The sequence below is a fragment of the Morone saxatilis genome, unplaced genomic scaffold (genome assembly GCF_004916995.1).
Source record: "Morone saxatilis isolate NCDOM2014 unplaced genomic scaffold, NCSU_SB_2.0 Contig8, whole genome shotgun sequence".
Lineage (NCBI taxonomy): Eukaryota > Metazoa > Chordata > Actinopteri > Moronidae > Morone > Morone saxatilis.
Window position 1 is genome coordinate 27,605,072 of NW_023340257.1, and position 1,061 is coordinate 27,606,132.

Here is a 1,061-nt window from a genome sequence, read left to right on the forward strand (position 1 = left end):
CCACAGCACCCAGTACTTCCAACCACAGCACCCAGTACCACCAACCCCCACAACTACAGCACCCAGTAGTCTTATATTTTCTATTGCACTACCCCCTATGGTGCTGTGTCTGATTTAAATTTCTCCTACGGGGGATCAATAAAGGAACATTTTATCTTATGAGAATGGGCGAAGTTTGTGTGGGGCTGCTGTAAGTCTACTTTAAGGCCTTTTACACAGAATTTACAGTAGAAACCGTGGCATTAAAGGTGTTTATGTAAATTTTTCAATAAAGTTTTGCACCTCAGAAAGACAAGATGGTGGTGAAGCCATTCTAGTACGAGTTGTGTCCATTATGGCTGGTAGATCATCTGTTGAGAGACTGACTCCTCGTGTGTGATGGCTGCTTAGTCATTTCTTAAAAACTGTGATAACGTTCAGATTTATTTATTGATACATGCGTGAACAAGACGAAGCGTGACGTGAAAGTGAAGCGGAAGTGTTCTGCTTTTTCAGTCCTCTGTTGTTCCTTCGAGCCGCTCAGTTGATTACTGCGCCACGTGGCTTATTGTTTAATCTGTTTAATCTATGTATCCGCCCACGTGTCACCTGTCACCTGTCACCTGCTTCCACATACTGAACATACCTGCACTTTCATTTCCCCGTCTGGAACAACCACAGCACACAGACTGAGCGAGAAGGGGTGTGAATTATAAGAAATAGAGACAGAAAGCACATCAGGTTTAGTGAAGTTCAGACCGACCTGCTGTCAGGATAAAGTCCAGGTGAGATTTTAATACTTTAAGATCAGTTATATTGTTCCCATATTTAACAATGTATTACAAAACAAGGCCTGATGTAATCTCAGACATTAATTACAACACTCACTGACCCATTTACTGACTGCTGCTTGATAACGTTACGTAAAGGCCCCTTTACGCTATTGTTGTATAGCTAACAGAGTTTGTTTCATATATTTGTATATAGCGCCATAAGACTGGCTGTTAGAATAACTGATTGTGAAGCCTTCTGTGTGAGGGAAAAATAAAAGACAATAAATCCAAGCTGGGTGCCAGAAGAAT